The sequence below is a fragment of the Salvelinus namaycush genome, chromosome 7 (genome assembly GCF_016432855.1).
Source record: "Salvelinus namaycush isolate Seneca chromosome 7, SaNama_1.0, whole genome shotgun sequence".
Lineage (NCBI taxonomy): Eukaryota > Metazoa > Chordata > Actinopteri > Salmoniformes > Salmonidae > Salvelinus > Salvelinus namaycush.
The window spans coordinates 44258157-44273165 of record NC_052313.1 but is presented as its reverse complement, the minus strand read 5'-3'; the positions used below and the strand labels follow the sequence as shown (position 1 = coordinate 44273165).

Sequence of the window (15009 nt, the reverse complement as noted above, 5' to 3'; positions counted from 1 at the left end):
AGAGGGTGGGAGGTGAAACGATTAGATTCCCTATCACAAAGCATCATTGTTGTTGTTCTTTTACAACAACTGCTTGTGAGACAACAACTGAGATCCATTTTAAAGACTATCACACAGGGATATGGTGGATGGATGATCACCAGAACAACTGGTGATGAGAGTATAATCTCTAGTGTGACAGGAGATTCTTCGATGATAAACTAGACAGTTTGCTACTTTGGGTAGCCTATGTTTGAAATCTTTCCTCCGCTATAACATCAACAAAACACACAAATGAACCATGTTATATGTTATAACATGGTAATAAAAAACTCAAACCAGCCTACTGTCATCACTACCTACTGTCTCTGTCACACCTCTGCCATCTTCTCAGAAATGAGCTTTACAATGACAAGACTGTGGATAACGACTAGGCTACATGTTGTTCAATAGCGCATACCACTTATGGCGTGACAATTAGGCCCAGACCTATAGTCATCTAAGGTGAACATTGTGATATTACCAGTAGATAAGCCTAGGCACACTATCTTTGCCTTTTATTTGTAAACACGTGTCAACGACTCCCACATTGCAAAGGGGAGTAAGCAAATGAGAAAAGAGGGGAAAGGGAAAATACTAATAATAGTTTGCTTGACGAATTAAAAGTTGACATTTGTGTAAACATCCATAGCTGTTGATCAATGTCTAAACGTATTAGACTATTTGGCTATTAGTCCATTCAACAATATTTTTTTAAATGCAATAACAAAACATGATGATACACTGGGCTATATGTCATAACATCATTCTGATATAGCATATTTATTCTAATCGATTATGATTAGCCTGTGTAACCTATTGCCTAATTCCAGCGGTTAAACGTTTAAAACACATAATATGTGCTATTCATGTTATTGAATAACAGTGTTGTGACAAATAACATCTTTATCAAAGTGTCATTGATAAACTAGAAACCGTGCATGTAGAAAACACCTAACCAAGTTCAGTGTGAAAAAAATCTAGTTTAAAAAGGCAGTTTGCATGCCATCTCCACCTGCCACTACTTATTAAAACACACCGTTTGTGTATTTTGCGCGTTCAAAAACGTGTATCCGATTATTGCAACACTGTATAATGTCACTGTAACATTGTAGCTGAATCCCACTCTTCTTCAAATGTAACACCAAATTGTTCCTCCTTCCAATCATAGGCTAATGTTGGCTACATTTTTCTTAAACTTCACATGACGTCATCGTCTACATTTCTTTCCGAGTCTAGTTTAAACTTTCTCTATGTAAAACATGGATACGTTTCCTTCAAGCGTGGGGTGCTTAGGGAATTTAAATCAACCAAGATGGCGAAAGGCTTGTTGTTTGGAAGGGTAGAAAAATGGAGGATATTGTAATATACACAAAGGGATACATTTCAACAACTCGGCCAGGCAGCAGCTGCTTCTTGTTTGAGGAAGCAACAAAGATAGCTTTAGCCAGTTGTAAAAAGAGCCTGAAACTCGACAAAAACATCAAACTAATTTTACTAATAAGATATGTAATTTTACATGGCAAACCATAACACAATCTGTTATATTGTTAAATCAAGTATTTATGTTTATGCTTACTAATTATTTTATTTTCGCATTGAAGAGCTATTAGCTGGCTCGGATTTTGCCCTGTCTGTAAACGGACAGCTAAATAGACCAAAGGTAGCTTGTGCTCCCTACCTTCATTGACTCCCACATCGTTCCTTTAAATGTGCACAAAAATACTAGCTAACTTATATACATCAGTGGGTAAAAACATCTTCAAAAAAGTTTTCCTGAACTAAATAAAACAGTTTTTATTTAAAAAAAAAAATAGAACAGTTCAATTAAACCGCACGAGAGAGGACACAAAGACGATTCCGACTATCAGGTCACAACTAGCTTGATCTGAGCAACGACAAAACACTCCGTTTAATCTAGAAAACAACTTTGGTGTAGTCTATTATTTTACCATGCAGTAAAGGCGCACATACCGATTGCTTAGAATAACATTGTATCCATTTGATAAGTTTCTATCAATCTGCAGTTGACGATTGAGGGACACACGCAGAAGCAAAGAAACTACAGCTCGCCTCGCGAAACAAATCAAGCCAGCTACATCGCTTGTTCTATGATATAACATAACGTCTTCTTTACCCCCACCTTGAAATAAGAGGACACTTACCTTTAGTTTCGACACTAATACTTATTTCCAACGGGATTTTGTTTCAAGTAATACTTCGTGTAGCCTTCTAGCCTCTTTTCGATTTCGTTTTGAAAGAGGCCGGTAACAGATGATAAAGAAAGGAATATTGGGCAGTAATTGAGTCTCGGTGTGAGTGAGTGTGTGTGTTAGTTACTAACAGCAGATTGAAGGAGACTCTTCTCAAGGTTTATTCAGCTCCACTTCAAGGAACCAAAGTGACGTCAGCTTACAAGCTGCCACAAAAGAAAACTTGTATTTGACATTAATAGAGATCAATGTTTGTTTTAATTAGGAAAACAATAGTACACTACGTTTAGACAGAACTATGATTAGGACTATACCATGTGCTAATGTGACAAACAAAAGCATCTATTGAGTTGATTCAAGGATGAGGAATCTTATTGGCTTGTTTTGTTTGTTTATTTGTTTTTGAAAAGTTACCTAACTGATTATTCATAATCATTGATATTATTAATAGATGACCCGCGTTATGCAAATAATGTATGGAATGACTGAAACTTCTCAAATTAGAATGATTACTTTCAGTGCATGTTCCATAGGCTAGATATCAACTAGTAACATTAATGTGATTCCAAGTATCAGGGAAATATAGTATTTATTATGAACATGTTGTCTATGGAAATGCTATAATAATACCGATTTTTTAAAACTGTGCATTACTGTTTTAAAACGCATGCATGTGTGGGATTGAAATTAATGCTCAAAATGTGTTTGGTCATAATTTGTGACAGTACATGTGATGCTCAAATGTTCATATTTAATATTAACTCTCACATTCTGTCTTTCCTCATCTTTGGACAGGATAAACGGTGATACTGCTGCCCAAATCTTTATGTGTTTTTTCATAATCTGTTTAGGTTTATAGTGACAGATGAACCCTCATATGATCATCTTAAATGTGATCAAAGTTTCCCCTTTATGCCACTTCCAATGATTTACAACTAGAATAAGTGGGAGGTACTTGTGCAAATGTTGCCTTTTGGTTTTCAAACAGAACGCACTTGCAAAACAGAAAATCCAGGGGAGAAATACACAGATCTTTTCCTAAGGAGAAGATCAATACCATTGCATGGCAAAGACACAACAGCCATCTGTGTGCCTAATTGTACGCTCTATACCTCTCTGAACACATAACAAGCAACAGGCTGAGCATGGGCCCTGTGACCCAGACAAGGGTTTTAGTCAGTCAGACAGGGTGCAGGCAGCCAGATTATTTCATTGAACTGGAAAACAACAAGGGGAGGGGTGGTTAAAGATAGAATGGGTACAACTGCTCGGCTCTGTTTACATGCCCTTGCCCCACCCTTAATTTCTTTTGCTGTTTTCACATGTTGAGCTTAAATTTCACATGTGAAACCATATTTTCACATGTACAAAATGTAGACTTCACATGTTAACACCGCCTTTTCACATGTGAGGAGAATAACATGCTTTCACCTCACAGGTGAGTTGCAGTTTCACGTGACATTTGCGGTTTCACATGTTAAAAACATGCACATGTGAAAATTGTCAATGCAGTGCTATGTAAAAAACATTCACGTGAAAATCTTACTTCCACATGTGGAATTGCAAGTTTACATGTGAAATTCAATCACGTTTAAAAATCTAATTTGCAGGTTCACATGTAAGAAAGCTCCATTTGAAAATCTCACTTTCACATGTGAAATTGCATTTCCACATGTGGAATTGCATTTTCACACATGAAAAACATTCATATGTTAAAATCACATTTGCAGTTTCATATGCGAAAAACATCCACATGTGATTGTTTCTCACGTGAACTTGAAATTCCACATGTGAAAGTGAGATTTTCACGTGAACGTTTTTCACATATAAAACTGCAAATTCGATTTTCGCATGTCATTGTTTTTCACATGTGAATTGCAATGTGAAAGTGAAAATCAAATGTATAGTTTCACATGCAAGAAAATTCCACATGTGAAAATCTCACTTTAACATGTGGAATTGCAAGTTCACATGTGGGGTTGAAATAATGTTAATCTCTTCACATGTGAAAAGATATTGCAGTAGCAATGTTGCAGTAGCAATGTTTCCACCGGTGGAATTAGGGTGACCACATCTAAAAAGCCCAAATGCGGGATAAGGGAATGATTTTGCAGGGCATTCGCGGAACAGTGGACAGAATTAAACATTTTCGGACAGGTTAATGGGTCACGTTTAAATGGCGACATAGTTCTGCCGTATGAAGGTCACTTTGTGTTAAAGGGGCATTCCTTAGTTGCTACATCCATTTTTGGACTTACAAATTAATGATATGTACCCATTGATTCTTGAACAAAGTGATGTATTTTGCCTCATCAGCTCTGTTCAACTGTCCTACCCCATCAGAACCCAAAATATAAGCTCGTTTTACTCCGATGTTTGTAAACAAAGTATATTTAAACCACCACTCTATAGCTAAAAAACATGGTTAAACTATCATTTTGAAATCACGGATGGTCAGTCCTTGCATCCATAGCATAGTCTTCGGATTTGAGAGTGGTTGCATTTCTCCAGCCCCATCATTCAGCTTTTTACTGAAACTGTGGCGGGGAAAACACTTTGTTAATGTTTCAATTAAGGATTGCCACTTTAAACACCTTTAGTATTTTTAAGTATATAATTTTTGAAATGTAACTAGGCAAGTCAGTTAAGAACAAATTCTTATTTACAATGACAGCCCAGGAACAGTGGGTTTAACTGCCTTGTTCAGGGGCAGAATGACAGATTTTTACCTTGTCAGCTCAGGGATTCAATCAAGCAACCTTTCAGTTACTGGCCCAACGCTCTAACCACTAGGCTACCTGCCCCCCCCACTTTAGTAGATTAATAGTGTTATTATATGATGCAATCCTCTAGTGAGTGAGCTACCTTTGTGCCATTAATATCAAGCAAAACTTTTGAAGTCGAGAGGGGGGATTCAAGGTGTGTTTTTTGTGTGTTGTGATTTTTTCATGTGTTTTTTTTTTGTAAGGGCACCCTCTCACCATGGAAATGTTAACCACTCAGAAGATGAAATGAGGAAATGAGAATAGAATAGAGTGCTTCCTTTGTGTCACTTAAGGCAATATCTATGTATCACAAGGGAGCAATAATATTGTGTATGATTTTTAATGTTAGTTTGAAAAGAGCATTCATTAAAAGGAGTTGTAATTAGGTGATAACTAGGATAAATTATTATAACATTATCTAAACACTGGAAATTTATTTTGCAATAACCTAAATACAAATCATTGGTATTAATAATCTGTCTCTAAAGGCAAACCTATCTACACTCAAGGACAAGCACCAAGCACATGGCAATGAACACAGTTAAAAGAAATGTGAAGGTCCATGGACAGTCCCCCCTAGCTGAATTTAGAGGATGACCACAGAATCCCCTTATTCAGCTATTGAAACGTAAAGCCATTTTATAAGCTCCTTCTCCATGCTCTTTGGCCATTGATTTTCCTTCTCCATTACCTGTTGAGATGGGGGTTGGTTGCTCCTCACACGCACAGTGCTGTGGCCAGTAGCAACGGGTGAATTATCCCTCCCCCGCATCGTCATCAGCAGCCAGGGACTGACAAGACATGAGAAATGACAGTGGCTGTGTTTTTTCATACTGTAGCAGCAAGACGCAGGGAATCTTAATTGCATTGGAGAATCTTCATTAAAGAGAGCACAGGGGGGCGGGTACGTGGGGTGCTAGTGGTGGTGGTGGAGGGATGGGAGGGAGAGGGGTGTATGTGCACCTCTCTGAGTTGCATCATTAAAAGAAGAAGCACTCTTTGCCTGCCCGGGTAGCCTGGCTGGGTCCTCTTTGCACGCACTGAGAACATTGTCCGTACCTCGGTCACTTGTAACATAATAAGTGCCAGCACAATGACTGCAATGCGAGCAAGCACACTTCAGGGTAGAGAGGGGCGGGAGGGGGACGGGCAAACAGGCTGTCCATCTATGTCTTGATTAGAAAGTATAATGAGCCACTGAAATAAACTGCTAAAGAAGATCTCTCCTGAGAGTGATGCAAAACAAATTATAATGTGGGGATTTGGATTTCATTATTATTGTTCTATTAGTCCAAGGAAAGACAGGGACACCCATCAGGAGAGAGGGGAGCGGGGAGCTGTGCTTGCATTGCATTTATTGATTTTAGCCTGAGACACATTCAGGGAATACAGATTCATCTCCTCTGTAGCTTACACTAAACCCCACTCACTCCCTCCCGGTTTCCATTAAACACAGAAACCTTCCAGCAACACAGAGGAGTTTAATTTCAACGACACACATTTTCTGTGAGAGCTGAAAATAAGGTTCTCGCTCTTTCTCTAACTGAAAAACTGGCCCTAAGGTTGTCTTTCGACATAATTGAATTAAGGTCCTCTTGTTATGCCCCACATAAAGGCACTGAATGAATAAATAGCCACTAACTGAAATTAAGAGAATAGTCTCTTTATATTGTGTTATTTCAATACAGACAAGCACAGTTGATACCTTGTACTCCTTCCATTTAAATCCACCATCAGTACTACACTAGTGGTGCTTTTAATCTACCGTATTAAATCAATTTGCAGAAGCCATAAAGCTATTAGCTCTATCGTGCTGATTTCTGTCTTGTTTGTAACATTCCTCCAATAGCCTACATCTTCAGTAAGCCTAGAACTGGTTTGAAGCCGAAATGTAATGATTAAGAAAGTCAATGAATTGAACTGCACTGTTGTAACACCAAGGGACCAATAAAGAACATAATAACACATTCGCTATGTCAGGCAAGTTGTTTACATACGTTATTCATTTGTAAGATCTACATTTGCATTTCAAATACCTAATGAACGCATTAACATACAAACACGACTTGAAAATTCATCGAAGCTCAACCCTCAACTATCCTAGCTTAGTGTTGTGCTGCAAGCAATGCCTTGGCTTAGACCTATGCTTTCACTGTCATGAAATTCTGCAATTAAGCGAGACGAAAACAGAGCTATTGATCAGTGTCTTCCAACCACTGGCTAAGAGGGGTTTGCAATAATGTAATGGTAGCCAGAGCCAGCGGTGCACACCACTCCACTTTTGAACACTGGGAGCTCCAGGCAGCAATGCTAGTCCACACTACCACAAGTGGCTCATGGGAATTCATTGTGACAGTGAAGAATGCATTAACCCTTGACCCGGGCACAAGGCCGGCTACAGTAGGCGGGTCAGAGGATGTTAGAGATGAGATGCCTTTGTGTCTTGAGCATTTTTGGCACCGCAGTCGTCTTTCAGTCGTCCATCACACCGTCTGTCACTCAAAGGAGAGAGAAGAGAGGAGAGTAAGGTCAGGTACAATATACTGTAGATAGAAAGCCTCTTAGGGTCTTATTCACAACATTGCAACAATGTAACAGGGATTCACAGATACAGGTCAAAAACACTTGGATTCATGTTGCTCAATAAAACAATGTTTACTGTGTAAAACAAACGTGAACTAATCTGTATCCATTCAAACATGTTTCCTCTTGGCACAGGCAGAATGTGGGTTTTTACAGATTTCCAGGTTTGATTGAATAAGGCTGTAATCGGTTCATGATGTAATCCCGTAGAGAGAAATCATTTACAATCATCAGGATAACAGCCTAGTAAAGAATGTCTCATTATTTAGACACACTCTCATACGCTGTCGTACAGGGAGAGAGGGAAAGAGAGGGAGAGAGAGAGTGACACTGTGACAGAGATGCACACCAGAGAGACAGAGGGAGAGAAAGAGACATTTGCACACACACGCACACGCACACACACATGCACACGCACACGCACACGCACGCACACACACACACACACACACACACACACACACACACACACACACACACACACACACACACACACACACACACACACACACACACACACACACAGTGGGCTGCTGCTTCCTTTGTGGGAAAGCAGAGTCATTAGTGCTAGGAAAGTAAAGAAACAAGTCATGGCCTCAGAATGATGCATCTCCTCACAGAGAGAATGAGATCACGGCAAAATGTCACCATCATCTCAGCGAAGCAGCAAAATGGCCCGGAATCAAATAAAAACACATCTTCACCCGGCCAAATGTGTGTGCAAACATACCACTGGATGTCAGCAGTTTTCCATTTGCTAAAAGCACTCAAAACTGACAAAGGTTGCATCCCAAATGGCACCCTATTCTCTTTATAGTGCACTACTTTTGAACAGGGCCCACGCGGTCTACTCCCTATGCAGTGCACTCCTTTAAATCAGAGACAGAGGCTCTTATCAAATGTAATGCACTATTTAGGGAAAAGGGTGCCATTTCGGATGAACTCTGTGTTTACCTTAGGCAAGTGCAGGACAGAGGTAAAAATAGACGCTGTTTGTTTGGAGAATGTTTGAGGACAGGGAGTCTTATCTGTCATTAGGTTGACCATGCATTCAGCTTGACAGATGACATAATCTACTCATACTAACAGGACACTAATTCCACAACCTGCCTACGTCATATCCTCTTGTCTACATGGCAGGTACTCATTATGGAGAAAGGCAAACATACTGTATCTGACAGGAATGACAGAGACAGTACATTTACTTCTCTACGGTTTTTACAGTCTTTGTCTAGGTATAATGACTTTTTAAATGCTGATGTTGTATGTTACTTTATCTGAAGAAAGGGTGAATTATCTAAAACATTGTCAGGATTGATATGGAGAAAACATTTGGTGGAATATGGATTGAATCCTCTGAGAGATTCACTGAAAAAAAACCTATCAAGAAAAGAAGACCCTGCAATATTCTGTTTCTCTAGAAATAAGATAGTTGTTTGTCATGGGAGGGTTAGTAACACAACCTTGAACAGCAGATCAATTTTCGGGGAGATTTGCTTTCAGCTTTAGTGCTTGCCAACGTCTGTAAAGCTAATTTCATTTGATAGGGCCTTTAGGGGGAATTTAAGATATTGTTCGGCCAACATACCCCTAATGGATTTTTTAAACATTAAATCACTGGATTTTGTAAACCCATACTGTCTTCAGAAATATCTCTGTCAAAACTGGCACCCTTGCAAAATTGCACTTCCCCCTCTCTCTCTCTCTCTCTCTCTCTCCCTTCCTCCATCCCTCTCTTGCCTCTCCTCTCTCTCTTTGTACTACAACACTGCTTCACCAACCTGTATTTATTTTATTCCTGTTTTTCAACAGCTCGTAACATTCCTCTGCAGGTTAAGGTTTTTAGTCATATCATGCCCCTCTTTTATACAATGTGTTCAAGAGGATGAAATGTGGCATTTCATGGCATGGATTTCAGAATCAAGATAAAACTGTGATCTAGTAGGGTTTTGTTGTGACTTTTCGTGCTAGTTTTCAAGGTTGATTACACCACTATTCTAAGGCATCTTAGAGAGTCTATTAATTTCTCACACACAGCTCACTTCAAACATATACACCTTATTCACATTCTTTTCTGTAACCTAGATAGTATTCAGTCTCCTGCGCATCATTTAACTTTTACTCTATGTAGAAGTACGCGGCATTTCTCTGGACGTACACAGTACAAAAACTCATCAGCAGAGGCAGAATAGACTGTGGGAACATTGTCCTTTGCTTACAGGATGTTTCCATATGAATGATACCAGACATGGAAGGAAATAGCCTTGGAGAAGAGAGAGAAACATTCATCTCCAACCGAAAACGAGCCTCACGTTCTCATGTTTCACAGCTCCCCTTTTGTCTGGATATTACCACACATTTTTACAGTCTCTTCTCTATCATGTTTTCCCAGTTGGCTGATCCCTGAGGGCATGTGGGAGTTCACCTCTTAGTCAGATGGCCATTCCATCTACTCCACTGTAATATTGTCCTTCATAGAAAGAGTAAACCCAGAGAGATGTGTGATAGTGAAAGCTTTGTATACGACAAAAAATATCCTATAGCCTATTTTTGATTGATGTTTTGCTGAAGGACGTGTTTCTAACTGCTGAAATTAGATAGCATTTACTCACACCTCTTTTCAACTGTAGGCTTTTGTTAAAAACAACAGAAAAAAAATCTCTCTTAACCATCCGTGTCAGACCCAGACCACAGTCTTGTGTGTCAGAGCTTCTTTAGTCTTGTGTTATGCTAATGGTGGTGTGTCACCGTATGTGTATTAATTAATGGTGGCAGGTCGCTGCTCCTCGAGGCAGCAGCATTGAGGCAGACATTTGGACTGCCCTCCATGACGCCTGCCTGGTCAAAAATAGGCCACCGCCACCACCCACACTACAGTAATGATCACAACGGTGACATCATCACTCCTGTGGGTGTGTGCGCGTGTTTGTGTGTGTGCCCCTCTCAGACAGAGCTCATCTGAACAAAGAGCAGCAGGGATGAGACAGGGGAGAAGGACTGAGAGAGGGAGAGGCAGGGACTGGGACAGCCCATGTAGGCTAAAGTAGATGACATCTGGCACTATGTGTCTGGGGAGAATAAAGATGGAAAAAAAATGTCTAGGGATTTAACTGTTTTCAAGGCCTCTGAGCTCGGACGAAGGTTTCTTATGATTCCATGTAATGTAGTGTGATTGACTGCTTGATTTATTAAAACCTTCTAATGAAAGTTGAAATGAAAGGACCTCCCCTAGCTGTCAGTGTGGCTTCACTTCAACCTTACAGCGGTCTTCTTTATTAGTGTTTAAGTGTATTGTCTTTGTAATTGTAATGACTTGCCGTCTCAAAGGATTCATTGGACAACAAGATATCTCATCCCATAGGGTTTCTCTTGGTTTTAATTTGTTTTTTAAAAATGTGTAGATTATTATCAATGGAGTATAAAGTCATTGATTCTCAATCAATCCCTCTCTATGTAATTCCTTCCAATTAAAAGGTTCCTGACGTTATAACAACATTGAAACAACATGTCCTACTTGTACATCATTCCATCATCAGGGCTAATGTTTCGAGTTCAGGTGATTCGGACTTGAGGCATATTCAAACCCTTTGTGATCCCCGACTGAGGTCGTGTAGTGCTCTTCTCTAATAAAGTATCTCTCCAGGAAAAGAGTCAGTGAGAGTAGAGGGCCAAGAGATTCTCAAGACCTGGAGCAGCCGTGGGAAAGAAAGGCTGTGGTGGAGGAAAAGCAGAAATGTCTCAGGGCATTCCTTTGTGATTACACCGCCGGAGAAGTCCAGACATTCTTGGAGCTAGTCTGTGTCTAAGGGCTCTCTAGCACTCGTTAAGACTGATAATATAGCTTGTGTTTCTATAGCGCACCATTCTGTAACTCAGTAACAGTTTGTTGCAGTTTGCACCAAACTAACAGCTCATCACCACATTTGTCTGGTGAGACTTTGGCCATTGGTTGTACAAGGTTGATTGATTATGCAGGATTAGAACTGACAAAGCAACATAAATGTAGCCCTATTCCCTTCTCTTTATCTCTCTTGGTTGAAAAGTCGACATTTGGCCTGCTGTTAGACTTCTACCCTCTTCGATGAGGTAGAAATTGAGAGTGACCCCTCAGTATCTCTGAAGGATTGTGGATCAAGTTTCATGTAATATGGCTTCACATTATATTTTTTGCCTACATGCCTATAAACTAAAAGATTCCTATGCTTAAAGACTTGCTGATAACCCCAACGGAAAATTGAAAAAAAATCTCCTCCCCTTTCAAAGTAAACATGAATGAAAAATGGCTCCAAGGAATGTTATTTTGTTGTCCAATGAGCAACATCGGGGAGAGCACATGATGACATGAATGGAAGAGTAAGGGCTGAGACCAACTGCAACGGTAGACTAGGGGTGAATCTCAATTATATTTCCTTAGTTCCTTGCGTCCTCTCTCCTTGCCTCCTTCTCAAAATGTATTGGAATAATAAAGATCAGAGGGGAGGAACCTTGTGCTCTGAGAAGGAGACGAAGAGGGAGGATGTGAGAAATCGAGGAAATACAATTGAGACTCACCCCAAAGCCACTCATTTCATCGAGCCTTGCACTTCATCAGGACACTAGGTCACATGTCCTGTTTTGTCAGCCATTAATCTGAGGCACCACTCTCTCCTTCACCTCACGCTATTAGCCTTGTGATGTATTTACACCTGATCTGATCGCCACGCCATCGGCCCGTGGAGTTAATAACAATGTCTCACTCTGTGGATGGTGGTGTATCGGTCGAGCATCTTGTTGACCTTGCTTCTACATATGTATCTGTTGTAAAGCAATACGGTTAACCGTGTTCACTTCTCCATTCAACACCTGACCTCTGACCTCCAACATTATCTTTCACATGCCCTCCAGTTCACAAGCCAGCTTGTTTAGCTCATAGTGGTTTATCCTCTGTAGGCCTTTCTTAAAACAAAAATGTAATGTTGACATTGAGATTTATTTATTTTAAGTGGAAAATAATACAGATCTCAGAATGAGAGAATTATCTGAAATTGTCACAATTAATGGAATATTCTGAGGCTTACTCTAATTAACAATTCATTAAATTAATTGCACCATATTGTGTAAAATGCAAATGAATTTAAAAAGTACTGTATTGACCTTGTGATTTATTTTTTCCTTGACTTCTTTCCATTAGAACGTCTACAAGACCTTTTATATCAATTTCTCAAATAAAGCTCATTAGAGCTGTTGGCAAATGCATTAATTACCTTGGTGACAAAACAAACATGCCTGTAACATCCAAATAATAGAAGAGTACAATCTGTTTTACACCGTGGTTGGATTCAAATGTCAGATGATGCTCCCCCTAGTGTATATCACTATGAACAGCTCATGAGTGTCTGTGGGCAAAGATGGCGCTAGTAGTCATAGAAATAGAATCCATAGAACCTCTAAGACTAACTCGTTTTATGGATTCTATTTCAATAGTAGTCCATCTACTACAAGTTTTTTTTAGGTTGTCAAAACAATTTCTGATTGTCAGCATAAAATAATGATCTAAACTACAGCACTTTATGAATGATGTACATCACCTGCTGTACATCATGAGGGCATTAATCATTAGGCCTACATTTCGTAGTATTTAGGGAAAGGGGGATACCTAGTCAGTTGCACAACTGAATGCATTCAACCAAAATGTGTGTTTCACATTTAACCCAACTCCTCTGAGTCAGAGAGGTGCTGGGGGCCACATAATCGACACCCAGGGAGCAGTTGTTGGGGGTTACCCGCCTTGCTCAAGGGTATAACGGCAGATTTGTCCACTTTGCCGTCTCGGGGACACTTAACCGCTAGGCTACCTGCCGCCCCAATTATTCAATTAGCGAGACATGAGATGTAGTAGCAATCACTGCCTGAATCGTCAATGGCAAATGAGCAACTATCATAACACGTATTTCAGTATGTATCCATATAGACTCCTTCATCATAATCGTCCTCCTCATCAGTGGCTGCTTTAGACTTGTGAAGTTGAGGGGAATGGATGTAAAGTTTTTGAAAAATATAAATCTGTTTTTGGGGACTTTTTTTCTTCTTCTTCCAGACACGGCTCCTTCACAAAGAGTTGTTGATTCTGGCCTGTGGAAAGTTGTCCCACTCCACTTACAATGGCTGTGCAAAGTTGCTGGATTTGTATTTATTTAACTAGGCAAGTCAGTTAAGAACAATTTCTTATTTACAATGACGGCCTAGGAACAGTGGGTTAACTGCCTTGTTCAAAGGCAGAACAACAGATTTTTACCTTGTCAGCTCAGGGATTTGATCTAGCAACCTTTCAGCTACTGGCCCAACGCTCTAACCACTAGGCTACCTGCTAATATTTGTAGGAACTGGAACACGCTGTTGTACACGTGGATCCAGAGCATCCTAAACATGCTCATTGGGTGACATGTCGTGTGAGTTTTCAGGCCATGGAAGAACTTGGACCTTTTCAGCTTCCAGGAATCCTTGCGACATGGGGCCGTGCATTATCATGCTGAAACATGAGGTGATGGCAGCGGATGAACGGCACGACAGTGGGCCTCAGGATCTCATCACGGTATCTCTGTGCATTCAAATTGCCATTGATAAAATGCAATTGTGTTCCTTGTCTGTAGCTTATGCCTGCCCATACCATAACCCCACTATGGTGCACTCGTTGACAACTCGCACTCGTTCACAACGTTGACATCAGCAAAACGCTCGCCAACACGACGCTATACACGTGGTCTGCGGTTGTGAGGACGGTTGGACATACTGCCAAGTTCTCTAAAACGACTTTGGAGGCTGCTTATGGTAGACAAATTAACATTCAATTCATTGGCATCAGCTCTGGTGGAAATTCTTGCAGTCAGCATGCCAATTGTACACTCCCTCAAAACGTGAGACATCTGTGGCAAACTCCACATTTTAGAGTGGCCTTTTATTGTCCCCAGCACAAGGTGCACCTGTGTAATGATCATGCTGTTTAATCAGCTTCTTGAAAGGCCACACCTGTCAGGTGGATGGATTATCTTGGCCAAGTCGAAATGCTCACTAACAGGGATGTAAACAAATTTCTGCACACCATTTTAGAAGAATAAGCTTTCTGTGGTATGGAACATTTCTGTGATCTTTTATTTCTGCTCATGAAACATGGGACCAACACTTTACATGTTGCGTTTATATTTTTGTTCAGTGTATTATCATAATCATACTTTAAATTGTAACTCACCAACATCATCATCATCATCAATTCATTATCACAACCATCCTTTCAATCTAAACTCCCCAACATCATCATCAATTCATTACTATCGCAATCATACTGTACTTTCAATCATAATTCACAACGTCAATTAAAAAGGAGGCAGGACAAGTACAGTGCTTGATATTCTATTGGATGGAGTACATTGTCCTTCACCATCCTGAGTTGTACG

At 40.0% G+C, this 15009-nt stretch overlaps 1 protein-coding gene across 12 annotated transcripts in view; it reads right to left on the bottom strand.

The window, feature by feature from the left end:
* Positions 1–2348, bottom strand: part of LOC120051292 (bromodomain adjacent to zinc finger domain protein 2B-like) — a 78963-nt gene extending 76615 nt beyond the window's left edge. For 11 of the 12 annotated variants that reach the window (XM_038998083.1, XM_038998090.1, XM_038998087.1 and 8 more), the window contains exon 1: positions 2184–2348. The gene's annotated coding sequence lies outside the window, so the exon portion shown is untranslated. Of the gene's footprint in view, positions 1–1992; positions 2096–2183 lie in introns of those variants that run through there. The other variant, XM_038998085.1, reaches the window with a different exon arrangement.
* Positions 2349–15009: the final 12661 nt, after the last annotated feature.